The sequence below is a fragment of the Peromyscus leucopus genome, chromosome 14 (assembly GCF_004664715.2).
Source record: "Peromyscus leucopus breed LL Stock chromosome 14, UCI_PerLeu_2.1, whole genome shotgun sequence".
Classification (NCBI taxonomy): domain Eukaryota; kingdom Metazoa; phylum Chordata; class Mammalia; order Rodentia; family Cricetidae; genus Peromyscus; species Peromyscus leucopus.
Genome location: NC_051075.1, coordinates 26325789 through 26340085, shown reverse-complemented (window position 1 = coordinate 26340085; position 14297 = coordinate 26325789). Strand labels below are relative to the sequence as shown.

General features: G+C 35.8%; 1 protein-coding gene across 5 annotated transcripts in view; it reads right to left on the bottom strand.

The window, feature by feature from the left end:
- Mipol1 (mirror-image polydactyly 1) overlaps nt 1-14297 on the bottom strand; it is a 303018-nt gene that overhangs the window by 245938 nt on the left and 42783 nt on the right. The window contains exon 1 of one of the 5 annotated variants that reach the window (XM_028869749.2): nt 1973-1998. The exons of the other annotated variants lie outside the window; for them this stretch is intronic. The gene's annotated coding sequence lies outside the window, so the exon portion shown is untranslated. Of the gene's footprint in view, nt 1-1972; nt 1999-14297 lie in introns of those variants that run through there. 5 annotated transcript variants of the gene reach the window in all.

Here is a 14297-nt window from a genome sequence, read left to right as displayed (position 1 = left end):
TGGAGTTGCACGCACTTGTTATCTGCCCAGTAAGTATGCTAGGAACCAAACTCAGGACCCCCGGAAGATCAGCAAGTGCTCTTAACTCAGATCTATTTATGCAGCTCAATAAGAATTTGAAAAATAAAACATAGGAGCACTACAGCAAATGGATCTTATTTACAGAACTCCCAACTTTTTACTTTCTTATTAAAATGAAGCAGGAACCTACTTATGTTCTACTCAGATGATCCTTAATGTCACACATTTAGGAAGCTTACTTATTATATTTTAAAGATGTTATAATCAATGTTGGTGTTAAAAACATCTATTTATAATACAAACTCTAACATGTATCCCTTCGCCTTTCTGTAGAACTGAACACGTTCTAATAAAATTCTGCAATTATCACAAATGTTTGTCTTCAATAAATGCAAACACATAATGTTTACCACTACACCATTATTCTTTGGGAAGGAAAAAATTCTAAACCAATGCTCTTTAATTTGCTCTCAAATGCATTAAAATCATATTCAAAATAATTTCTTATGTAAACTATAAAAATAAATCAAAATATTAAAAAGTCCTGTCATGAAGTTTAAAATGTACAGCACATTTTCTTTGACCTTGATGTCAGAGTCTTATTTTTCAATTCATATCTTGTACACTGTAAGTTAATTGCTTTTGGAAAGTACTTATTATTCATGTAAAAATTAATGTGCCAATGTGTTTAAATCCTCTTAAATGACCATTCATGCATCTATCTTCTTTAAGTACCAATGAAATCTGTCAAAAGACATCAATGCAAAATGATCTTAAAGAAAGTTCTAATAGAGATTTTTTTCTGCTAACACGATTTTCATATTCACCAACTTTACTTAAATTCCATTAATTTTTTAAGCTACTTTTAATAAATTCACCAAGTAAAATTTTTAGGCCTCATAGTCTGTCATTTGTGTTCCAGCTGACATTATGAATATTAATAACTGTGTTATCCTGATTAAATAGGCTTCATATGAAATCCCTGTGAATCCTATAGCTCAGACATCTCATTTTTCCAACTCTTTATGAATTTGGATTCAGACATTAAACTGGGAAAATCTTAAAAAGCAGATTTAATGGCACATTTGCATATTCTTAAGCAAAAATTAGATGTTTTAGAGATCCAAACAATTAAAATATCTATATATTGTAACACAAATATATTTCTATAAACATGTAACATATTTTACTCTTCTTTTTTACAGCAAAGGTTAAGGATAATAAATACTGATTATTATCTTTAAGAACTTCATGTAACAACTTATTTTCAAAAATATTGGTTTATATTAAAAATAACTGAATGATTTTAGAGTATCCTCAGATAAATTTAGCTCCCTTATAAAAAGGTTAACTTATAGACAATACAAGTTAATTGCTTAATTATTAGTAATTTACATAAAGTTCAATAAGCAAAATAAAATTCACTTCAAACCAAAATTATAAGTTGTGCTGGAAAGAACATGCTGTTTTTGAAAAACTAATAAAATAAGCATTGTATAACATTAGTCTTTGTTAGTTAAAATCTTCTCCATCCCAAATTCTTAGCCTCATTCCTCCAAGTTATTATTAATTCTCCAAGGAATGAGTTTCATGGGAATACAAACTTGTACAACCACTTTGGAAATCAGTATGTGGTTTCTCAGAAAATTGAGAATCAATCTATCTACACCACTCTTGGGGATATACCCAAGGATTGCTCAATCATACCACAAGGACACATGCTCAACTATATTCATAGCAGCATTATTTGTAATAGCCAGAACCTGGAAGTAACCTAGATGCCCCTCATTGAAGAATAGATAAAAGAAAATATGGTACATATACACAGTGGAGTACTACTCAGCAGAGAAAAACAATGACATCATGAGGTTTGCAGGCAAATAGATGGAACTAGAAAATATCCTGAGTGAAGTAACCCAAACCCAGAAGGACAAACATGGTATGTACTCACTTGTAAGTGGATACTAGATGTGAAGTAAAGGATGGCCAGACTGCAGCCCACAGCTCCAGGGAAGCTAGCTGGTAAGGAGGACCCTAAGAAAGAAGCATGGATCTCCCAGTGATGAGAATAAAAGAAAAATAAAAAACTAGGCAAACTGTACAACCCCCTTTCTCTATAAGTACATGGAATCTCAATGTGTGATAGTTACCTACACTCACCAAAAAATGTAGATTGAAAAAATTTAAACATGCCTATACTCTCAAATGTGGTTCACCTCTGTTTGTTTATACTGAGCATTAAAACACTTCATGAAATGAAATTTGTTCAAAGACTACTCTGAAATTTCAAATTTGTCTAACATTTGACTTTTAAAATTAATGTTTTTATTTTTTTGGTTTTTTGAAACAGAGTTCCTCTGTGTAGCTTTGCGTCTTTCTTGGATCTCGCTCTGTAGACCAGGCTGGCCTCGAACTCACAAAGATCCACCTGCCTCTGCCTCCCAAGTGCTGGGATTAAAGGTGTGTGCCACCACTGCCTGGCCTAAAATTAATGTTTTTAGAGAGAGTTTTGTTTTTTTAAATGGGATTTCATTCACCAGTGTTACAGTACCCAGGATTTTAAGAAAATTATGCATACAGGTGTTTTATTTGCATGTATCACCCATTCATGCCTCAGTGCCTACTGAGGCCAGAAGATAGAGTTAGATCCCCTGAGACTGAAGTCACAGATGACATTAGCCATCATGTGGGTGCTGGGAATTGAACTCAGGACCCCTGGAGGAGCATCCACTGCCCTTAACTGATGAGCCATCTCTCCAGGCCCTTCAGGGTTCTAAAACTTATTTTTAATAAGAAATAACCTTTCTTTATAAAACAACTACATTCACAAAGGTTTTTTTTTTTTCTTCTTTTGCTGGCTTTGATTGGTTGCATATTGAACAAAATAATCTCCTCCTAATTGAATCATGAGTTTTTGTATGCTAAATCCAAGTGTCAAACTAGGAATCATCTGTGACACTACAACGTATCCAACTACAAACTTCACATTTCATGTTTTCCAGATTTAAGAATGTTGACAGTTTCTTTTTGCAAACAGTTTCATTAAATGGCCAAAGGGGAGCACCATACATTCAAGATCCAATTATCTTGTCACATGATGTAACATACATACAACATAAGCATATGGTCTACCTAGCTTTTCATCTTATTGCACAAAATTCCCTCAAATATTCACAATCCCTGGTGCATTCTTTTTCCAAAAAAATTTCTTTCAGTCAACTGCCTTCTTACAGCCACACAGCAGCAACTAGTGTTCCTCGAGCCAGGAAAGCAAGAGAAGGTTCAGAGAGAAAGCATATGGAATAAATGTGGCCTGGCTCATAGTTGCCAAAAATAGAAAATTTACTTTGGGGGGCACCCAGGCAGGGGGTATCGGGATCTGTCCCTGGTGCCTGGGCAGGCTTCTAGGAATCCGATGCCTGTGGTGTGACGCCTTGCGCAGCCTTGGTGCAGTGGGAAGGGGCTTGGACCTGCCTAGGCTCAGTGTGCTGGGCTCTGCTAACTCCTCACAGGATACCTTGATTTGGGGCATGTGGGGATGCAGGGTGGCTTGGGAGACAGGGCTAGGGGGTGGGAGGAAGTAGGAGGGAGTATCTGGGGGTGGTCTGTGGAGTGAGTAGAAAATTTCTTAATAAAGGAAAATGAAAAAAATAAAAACAAAAAAGAAAACTTACATATTATTTGACCTTACAGTTCTAAAGCTGAAGGTATTTATAAAATATGTAAATGTTTATATGTACAGAATAGTCATCAAAGCAATACATTTTCTAAGGGCAAATGCTGCTCCTCCAGTCATACACACCTAGCTAATTCTTGCCGTGATGCTCTATACTTGCTATTCCCTCTGCCTAGACTCTTCCCTAGACCTCTGAACAGTTTTTCTCCTCAGTCAGGCTAGGCTAGGAAGTCATCACTTCAGAAAGAAGTTGCCTAGCTATCTTATCTACAGATCACAAAACAAAGTTAGTTAGGTTTTATTTCTTTGTTTCTGATATATCTCAACAACATGGAGAGAAAGAGTCCCTGATTTTCTGCATCTCTTTTTCTTTGGAAGATGTGAAAAGAGCACTAGGTATGTCATGAAGATAGAGGATGGATAGAAGACAGGCAGAAATTGGAATGAGCATAAATTTCCATCAATAAAGAACTGGCCAAAGAAAATGTGATCCAATTATAACATATTAAATCTGTAAGGTTTATAACACCAACACAGAGTTAAACAGAAAATGTATGGAAGATTATTTTAACAAATATTGTTAAGCAGTTATATACTATAAACCAAATACTGTTCTAACAGATAAAAAAGAAGAACACAGATTTTCCATGGAAATATAATCTCTGTCAAAATGACACACACAAACACTGTATGGGTACATTCAAAACAGCAAAAATTTTAATCATTTATATTATTAAATAGACACAGTATTTTTCTTAAATATGGACACGCATGGGTTTATTTCATGTGAACTGTCTGCAGAAAAGGTCTTACAGTTAGAAGGAAAGATGGTAACAATCAGAGAAAGGAATGTTCACTTCATTTCATATCTGTAAGTATAATGTTTCAGTGTGTGTCTGAATTATTTTAATTTAAATTTAAATGCTTATAAGTAACTTTGTGATTTAATGGAAACCATCAAGGCATCACATTTCACCTGGGAGGGCCAACATGAATAGAAAGGTAGCTATCTTCAATGACTCTCTAACTAGCCTTTTATAATTATATTTTGTTGTAGTTATTTGCTTGCTTGGGTTAAGTATATGAAAAAGCTCAAGACAAATGAATAAATATGGTAAGGGTTTCTGGCAATTGACCAAATCTGTGTATGTCAGTCCTAGGGACTAAACCTAGGGCCTTGCACATACTAGCTAAGCACTAGCTATTAAGCTACATACTATCCATTGCTTTTTTCAGACATGCTGTCCTTAAACTCTATGGAGAGCATGATGGCCTCAAACTCAACGTCCTTTTTCCTTAGCCTCCTGAGCACTGGGATCATGGGCTCATTAAAAGGCTATGTCAACATATCTGACATAACTGTTTCTTAAAACTACATTTCTTAGTTCAACTGGGAACTATTTATAAAAGTCTCAGAATTCAGGAGTCTGTAGTTTTAAATTTTATAATGAAAATAAATTACTCTACGTTATGGCTACTTTCCTGCAACATGTAATTCCTCTTTGGTATATTGCTCTAGTCATAACAAATTTCTTTTTTAAAAAGACTATTTCCTATCACTAGAGTCATTGTAATATAGAATGTATCTGTGAGCTTGGCTGGGTCAGCTACTTGATCAAGCAATAATTTACCTGTGCTCAGAAGGATAAGTACAACATTTGAAATCAACAGACTTGGTAAAATGGACTCTCTTCCCTAACAAGAATGGGCCAAGCAGTCGGTCAGTGGAAAGTCTGATGAACAAAACAAAAAGGGTGACCTGTACAGAGAGAAGACTGCCTGCCTGCCTTCGGCCTGGAACAGCCTTCAGATTCAAATGTCAGCTTTGTTTGGGCTCAAGACTACTAGGCTTCAAACTCAGAACACCATAAAGGCTCATGGTTCTGAGGCCTGCAGATTGGGATGGAACTGTAGCACAGGCTCTTCATATTTACAGCTGACAGTAGATCTTGTGACTTGTCAGCCTTCATAAGGCATGAGCCAATTCCTTACACTAAATCAATTCACCATTCATTCATTCCTCTACCACCCACTTGCTCTGAACTACCCTAATAGTCATGAAAGGTCATCAAATTAAGAAAAAACTAAGTATCTGGTATTCTACATTTTCAAAATTTGCAAAGAAAAAGACCATACACTGATGCAGCAGCCTTCAATGCAATTATGAACAACACTTGAGAATACATGACATGCAAGGCCGATGGTTTAAAAAAATACACCAAAACTTTAAAACTAGTACTATTTTCAGAGGGCTAATCATATACCAGGATTTTATAAAATATCCTGAAACGTTTTGCCCCAAGCCAAACTAAACTAAATCACTTAATCTAGCACAGAACAGACTATAAAAACAGAGTCAGCTTATAGAATAGTTTCTCCCGGGAACAAACAGCCTGTTTTCTTAAGATCCGTGTGGGTGCCAAGTTCTGATGCAATGGCATATTCCTGCACACAAAAGCTTACATTGCCACACAACCAACTGAAGTTTTTGGCATAGCTACGATAAAAAGCATTAGAGCAAGTCAAGTCAATCTCTAATGACAATTTTTAAGCACAGCCACTTGAAATCAAGTAAAACAGCTACCAGAGAAAGCCTTCTAAAATAAATAAAAAAACTAATCATATAAAGTATCTAACTGATTCCATTTCATAATAATATATTTTCTCTAATTAAAAAATTCATTTAGTAATATTCCATAGTTTCTAAAGTTTAACTCTACATACTAATAAAGAAAGATATTAATAGAGGCATATATATGGATATATACAGTACTAACATCAACAGTTAAATTAAGTTTTGAACACTTAATAACAGTTCCATAATTCATAGTGTTTAGATAGGCAATTTCAGAAGACTACAGAACAAACCTATTTCCAACAACCAATGGTGCACACAAGCTAGGCATTTCATTCTATACAGTGTAAAGCTAGAGATAGCTTCAAAATTGTAGAATACAATTACTAGAAGCAAGTTTTAAATATACTAAAATAAATGTCAGGATTGTAGCTTGAATTTCTTATCTAGTATCAACAAGGTCACAGCCAATACCTTTCATTTTTCTGAAAAACCATAAATCTCAAGTAATTTTCGTAGTCAATTTAAACTAATAAATCTTTCCACTGATGAAAAAGTGTGTATATATATATATATATGTGTGTGTATATATATATATATATATATATATATATGATCCTAAAATAGTTATTCCACAGATAATATGATAAAAGGTTATTATTACAAAGAAAAACATAAATAAGACACCAAAATATAGAATTTTTCCTTGAAAAAGCAAGGAAGTTTAAGTATTAACACATGTTATGGTATCTCTCTTTTACCAAATTATAAAGAGTTTCTTAGGATGTAGATGTGTAGATGTACACATTCAATCAAAATTGTTCTTCAAAAGGTTTATTTTTACAAAAACTATCTCAAATTGAAAAATTAACTGAATTTAAAATATTACCTACAAAAGTAAGCAATACAATTGTATAACAGTCCAAAGTATTGAATAATTTAATCAATATATGCTATTTTAAAAATCATTTTCCTCTCCCAGGAATGTCTTTCACTTTTTAAAAAGAATGTTATATCTTTCAAGACAATTTAATTTATATGATGTGTAAATTTATGAAATATAATAATTCCTACAAACTACTTTCTTGTATTAATAACTTGACAGTTTGAGTTTTGTAAGAAAATCACTTATAAAACTACAAATAAGAAAAAAGAAAATAAGCTGGGTAGTGATGGCACACACCTTTAATCCCCACTCGGGAGGCAGAGGCAGGTGGATCTCTGAGTTTAAGGCCAGCCTGGTCTACAGAGTGTGTTCCAGGACAGTCAGGACTGTTACAGAGAAACCCTGCATCAAGAAACAAATAACAAAAAACTGAAAGAAAGGAAGAAAGAAAGAAAGAAAGAAAGAGAGAGGGAGAAAGAGAGAGAGAGAGAGAAGGAGAGAGAGAGAAAGAAAAGAAAGAAAGAAAGAAAGAAAGAAAGAAAGAAAGAGAAAATTTCATCCTGTCATAAGTACTGAAACTATTTCAAAATAAAGCAAACATTATATGCCTCCTGATGGATATATCAGTAGTGTTATTCTTGCGTAGGAAGAAAATAAGGAGAGAAAGGAGCAAGACAGGAAGAATGTGGAGATGTGAATAATAAAACAAGTTTAGTTAACCTGGCCATAAAGGATGAATGTTGATCATGGGTAAGAGGATTTTGTCAGTTTCTGGCAAAGTCTGCAATCTCTCATAACAAAGTGAATGTTTGAGTGAGTGAGTGAGTGAGTGAGTGAGTGAGTGTGTGTGGTGTGTTTAAGAACAAGAATACATAAGATTCAACAATTCCTTCCATAACCAAAAGTAAGCATTCTCATCTGTCACTTTTGAGTATTTCCTTTTATGTTAGAATATCTAATATGTGATATACACACACTATACTATATAAATACCTACCCCACATGATTTCACAACATATATCATTGGAAAGAGCCTACAAATTTCATTTTAGCAAACAGGAACTGAAAGAAAATGTTGCTAGTTGAATGTATGTATTTTTCTTAAATATCTTGGAATTACTCCTCACTTTAAATTTAACAACTAAATGTTTACGTTGTTAACAATATTTTAGTACATATGAGAAATAGGGTAGGTACACTGTCATCTTTAGCAAGCATCTCCCTCACTGTCTTAGTCACTGTGCTAGTGCTGTGAAGAGGTCATGACCATGGCAACTCATAAAGGAAAGCATTTAACTGGAGCTGGCTTATAGTTTCAGAGATTTAGTCCATTATCATCATGGCATGGAGCATGGTAGCAGGCAGGCATGGTGTTGGAGATGTAGCTAAGAGCTACATCCTGATCCAAAAGCCAAGAGACTGTGGTGCTGTGGGATGCCATTCTGTATGCTGTGAATATGTGCTGCTTTGATTGGTTGATAAATAAAATGCTGATTGGCCAGTAGCCAGGCAGGAAGTATAGGTGGGATAAGCAGACAAGGAAAATTCTGGGAAGAGGAAGGCTGAGTGAGGAGTTGCCAGCCAGACACAGAGGAAGCAAAATGACAAGGCAGAATGAGAAAAGGTAGCAAGCCACGTGGCTAAAGATAAATAAGAATTATGGGTTAATTTAAGTGTAAGAGTTAGTCAGTAATAAGCCTGAGCTAATGGCCAATCATTTACAATTAATATAAGCTTCTGAGTGATTATTTTATAAGTGCCTGAGGGGCTGTGGGAGCCAGGTGGGACCAGAAAACTTTTAACTACACTGTGGCTGGCGTGGACTCTTTAAACCTCAAAGTCTACCCCCAGTGACACACTTCCAACAAGTCCATACCTAATCCTTCTCAAATAGTGCCACTCCTTGATGACTAAGCATTCTAATATATACGCCTATAAGAGCCATTTTTATTCAAACCACCACACTCATTAATCTACTCAGAGGCCATATGCAACACTTTGGAGCAGCACCTTAATTATATATAGTGTAAGCAGCACTTTTAGGAGGTGTGGCTTTCTTAGAGTAGGTATGGCCTTGTTGGAGGAAGTGTGCCACTGTAGGGGCGGGCTTTGAGGTTTCTTATGCTCACGATAAGTGTCTCAGTGTCTCAGTCAACTTCCTGTTGCCTTCTGATCAAGATGTGACCAGCACATGTCTGCCTGTACACTGTCATGTTCCCTGTCATGATGATAAAGGACTGAACCTCTGAAAGTCACCCCAATTAAATGTTTCCTTTATATGCCATGATCATAGTGTCTCTTTATAGTAATAGAAGCCCTAACTAAGATAGGACTATATAATTCTGCTTCAAAATTTGAACCCCTTTTATCAATTAATAGTCATTAAACTTATACAAAAACCAACAACAAATCTGGACAACAAAATTAACTTATTACAATGTTTATAAAAACCAGATGTATTTGACTCACTCAGAAAGCTGATGCAGAATTGCCATGTTTAAGGCCCATAAGTTCTACTACATTCCAGGCTACAGAGTGAGGTCCTGTCACCAAAAAGCTAATAGCTGTAAGTGTACTTAGTACATTTATAAACATACATATAAATACATACGTATTATACATATTAAATTGTTTACCAAAGTAACTCCTCAGGGCAGTGATGAAGTAACTATGCCCCAAGTCTTTTACCTGGGAGAAAGGAGAAGCTGTCAAAGGTCAGGTTCTGAATCTAGTTGTAGTCTCTTTTGACTCCTTATTCAAGAGAATACAGTGACAGTTGGAGCAAGTGTTCACAGATCTTTACTGAAAGAACTGAATTCTAACTTATCAAAAGCATAATCTTTCCTTTCCCCCTTTTATCTTTTCCAATACAGATAAAAACTTGAGAGTGCTTGCTCCAGCTCTCTGGATATACCGCTCTTCCTCTTTCCCATGCAGCTGCTTACCAACCTCCATGACCTAGCTAGGCTGTTTTCTTGGACCCTAACTCAAAAGGTCTGACTCTCTCTTCCTCTTCTCCATCTGCCTCTTCCTAGCAGCCAAGATTTATAGCTTGCCGGCCCCTGGTTTGCCTCTCAAAGTCTAATAAAATAGTCCTTGAGCTTCCTTCTGAGTCCATTTTTTTATTTACATATTTTTATCAAGGTGATTAAGACCCAAGACAAGTCCCCTGAATTCCCTGGCTACAGACGCTTTCTAATAGGCTCCTCTGTTAATTATGAATTGCATATTTGAGTCACTTTCCCCTTACAGTCATGTGACCACCTCAATGCTCTCCTGTTTAGATGTTTTCTCCACCAGATAGTCTAGTTTACTGCTCTGAAGTTCTGCACTCCACAAAGTCTAAAGATAAGTCCACTGAATTGATTCTGTATTTTGTTTGTTTGTGATGCTGAGAATCAAGCCCAGGGCTTCACAGACATCAGGAAAGCACCTTAACACATATATTTCTGAATGATAAAGATGGCCACTACTCTATTTTCTAAAACATGCTATCATTTCTACCTGAAATTTCATCAGAATAGCTTTCATTATTTGGCTTATGACAACTCCTTGAGATAAGCACTTTAGCTATGATGTACTGACCCACTTAAGCACCAAATAAATTCTTTGTATCACTCTTTAAATTTCAATAATGTGACCTGATTGGTCCTACCTCTAAAATGGTTTCACTACCTCCCAATTGTGCCATGGACTGAGGACACATGGGCCTTTGTGAGGGGCACACCAAATGCAAATTGTAATACTCAGATAAAAATAAAAAAGCTAGCTAAAAAAATCTTATTATAAATTAAGGCCTGGTGAGATTTGAGAGTGATTTAAGCCTGAGATAGAAGGGACATGTATGATCTTTAAAAACTAATTTAGTATTCCTTACTGACCATGCTTTAACAGAATGATTAAAGACTGGTGGAACTATCTGGGATCGACAATGCTCTGTCTGCTGTCTAAGAATATTACTAAGTTTAGTCTTTAAGATAGAATAAAGGAATATGAATAGAGCCACAGGCAAAATAATCAACACAGAGTTTTAAAAGAACCATCTCTTAGGCAGTGCTTTTAGACCCTTGAGGCTATGACATCATGACCTCAATATGCAAGCACTTACAATATGCAAGTTCTTACTGCTGACACACGAATGAAGATGGGTAGAAACCAATGACTATACTTCAGCAGAGTCTCAAAAAGATAGCAGCAGAGATTTGAAATCTGTCTAATGTAAATGCCAATACATTACTTTTTTAAGATTATAAGCAAGCCTGTTCTGGGCCCCGTCAGAAACCGTAGCTATCATCAAAGGTCACCAAGCAATTCTGAGTTCAGAAAATTTCACCATTTCCTGGATCTGTCAATCATTCAAATAAGGCTATTACCATGGGTTGGATGTACTTTGTCCCCAAAGGGCTCATGCGTTGGAAGTTCAGTCCCAATTGTAGTGATGTGGAAAGCAACAGAACCTTTAAGAGCACCCAATGGGAGGTTTTTTTTTTTTTTTTTTTTTTTTTAGGTCATTAGGAGTCTACCTTAGGAAAGGAATGCTTATTTCCTGGCATGAAGTTTGAAAGAATAAGCCTGACTCCTCCCATTTCTTTTTGGGTTCCTATTTCACAATGATCCCTTGTTGCTCCACGTGTTCCTGACATTGTGGTGTCATCTACCATGAGGTAATAAAGCCAAGAGGATCCTATGCAGAGCTAGCACAATGCTGTCTGGAATACCAGCCTCCAAAAATGTGAGCTAAGTAAACTATTTTTCTTTTTAAGTACCCACCTTCAGTACACCTTCTGTGTTTCATTACAGTAAGAAAAACAAACTTCTATATGCATTTGACAGAGATGACTTATAACACAGACATGTGCTAGAAAGAAAGTGTAGAAGTTGCCCAAATATAGGCCAATTCACTATCTTTTTTTTTTCTCCTTCTACTTTCTCCAATTCACTATCTTAAAAAATACTGAGAGTAATGTCCAGGCTCCCTAACAGATATGGTGGCTCACGTACCTATAAATTCAGCACTCTGCTGACTGAGATACATGTCAGGGGTGGAGAGGGGGAGAAAGAAAAAGAGAGAGAAAGGGAGAGAGGAGAAAGGGAAGGAGAGAGACAGACAGAGACAAAGAGAGAGGCCATAGGACTTCCCTATACAGACTACTATCTGATATAACTACTGTGACTCACCCACACACCACAACAGACCACTTGTTGTAACAATAAGAGTTCCCTAACTGGAGTATTGAATCCAGGTGCCAAATGCCACTATTGGCCTTTTGAAATCAAGATAAGCAGTGCCACGTCTTTAAACAATCAATCATAGATAGGGTATTTACATAAAACAACTATAGGTTATAAACAACTATAGGGAATAAAGGGCTTTTTATTCCCTTTTGCTAGAGAGCCAATCTTTTATCTTTAACTACCAGCATGTCTCTGCCTACCTTGAACACAGTAATGTCTTTGAAAATTAGCTATGTACAGCTTATAGTAAGTAAAAATGTGGTGGGTGATATTAAAGGTAAATCTGTACAATAAGTCTTTAGAGAAAATCTGAACAGTCAATAGTTTTGGATCATTTGGGTAAAATCCAGCAGAAAGATCTTAGAAAACTAAATAATTTAAAAAAAAAATAGAAAAATTTACTAAAAAAAAACAAACAAACCCATATTTGTTGGCTCAGTGAAAAATTAAGGCGCTGAGATAAATGCTCAATTTATAGTCCTCAAATTGCTCACTTGAGCTAATGAAATAAGAGTACTAGGTTTCTCAATCAATGCAAAGATGGGAAAAATGATATGGAATATACAAATGCATAGGATAAGTATTGTTGAGGGCAATAGTGAACTAGAAAATCACAAGCTCTTTTTATTCCAGAGTAGTAGTTCAAAGAGGCTGCGGGGACCTTGTAAGATTTCTTAACAGGTTAAGGCATTTGCCTTCAAACCTGATAACCAAAATTCAATACCTGGTACACACAAGGTGGCGAGAATTGACTCAAACAAGTTGTTCTCTGACCTCCAACACCCACGCAGTGGTAGGTGCATGCACACACACAAATAAATATAATAGTGATTTCTTTAAGTGAACCTCTAGAGAAACAGAAGCAGTAATTAAGTTTCAAGACAAAAAAAAAAAAAAAAAAAAAAAAAGATGGATTCAGCACAGAATTCTACCAGACTTTAAAAGAACTAATGTCAATGCTTCTCAAATTATTCCACAAAACAGAAAATGGAGGAACATTTCCTATTTCTTTTTACAATGAACTGACTTTGATGGAACCCTGGACAATACCCAAAGGTTTTCAGCAATCAAAACAATTAAGAAAAATTTATCATTAAAATGGTGAAAAAGAACTTGGCCTCTTGGTACAGACCCAAGGTCCGCCTAGTTCTTACATGCCACGCCTCTTAGCCTTTCCTTATAGCCATTCTGTTGTGATGCAACCAAACCACAGAACTCATCTTTACCAGGCAACCAAAGCACCCACACTAGGCTGGGACTCAGGGACCTCAGAGCCACCACACTTGGCTGGAATTCAGGGACCCCCACAGCTGTCACAGTTGGACAGGATCCAGAGTAGGCAATAGCAACCAAAGAATGGAAAGAAAATTCACCCAACAAAAACAAGACCAGATATATAAGAAATACTTTGAAACCATAATGCCAGCTGCCTAGATCCCAGTGCAACAACACTAACATGAATAACCAAAGCAACATGTCTTCACCAGCATCTAGCAGCCCCATTGTAATGGGCCCTGAGAAAAGCTGTTTAGCTGAAACTCAAGACAAAGACTTCAAAATAGCCATGATGAATATGTTCAAGGACCCTAAAGAGAATATACGTAAATCACTTAATGAAGTCTGTCAGAACACAAACAGCTGAATGAAATAATGAAAACAATTCAAAACATAAAAGAATTAAACAAAGAAATATAATCACAAAAACAAACAAACAAAAAAACTTAAACTGAAATAAAACTGGAAGAAAAAAACTTAAGATGTCAGATAAAAAAAACCTCAAAGGTAAGCAGCATGAATTGACTAGGACACAGGGAAGAATCTCAGGTATCCAAGACAAGACAGAAGAAATGGATAGCTCAGCCAAAGAAAACATTAAATCTAAAAAAATCCCAGGCACAAAACAT